Genomic DNA, 460 nt, shown 5'->3' with positions numbered 1-460 from the left:
ATATGCTAATTACGCTACACGAATTGTTTATGTAGTTAGTCGGACGACCCTACGACATACAACTACACAAATTGCACATAGCACGACACAGAACATTCGGTAATGTCATCAGGAGACACGATACAAATTACAGTTCAAAGGTTACGGATATCATTTTCTTCAATCCGGAATTCAACGTTTCCTCGGAAGGAGAGGAAAGTATTGACGAAACAGTTACTCTCTTTTTGTAAGTAAACTGAGCCATATGTTGCGTGGTAACGGGTAACGGCGACCGGACTCATGCTGGTAACTGTTCAGTGTGGGGAACTTATTAGAGTAACCTCAGCAACATCATGGGAATCATCATTACCATTTTATTTATCTTTAGTACCATTTTTATGGTTGATTATAATGGTGATCAAGATTATCGTCACTGCTATGATATCGACGTTATTATAATCAATTGTTACTGCGACATAAT

The sequence above is a fragment of the Penaeus monodon genome, chromosome 20, assembly GCF_015228065.2.
Source record: "Penaeus monodon isolate SGIC_2016 chromosome 20, NSTDA_Pmon_1, whole genome shotgun sequence".
Classification (NCBI taxonomy): domain Eukaryota; kingdom Metazoa; phylum Arthropoda; class Malacostraca; order Decapoda; family Penaeidae; genus Penaeus; species Penaeus monodon.
The sequence above is the reverse complement of the archived record's forward strand: the minus strand, read 5'-3'. Positions refer to the sequence as shown.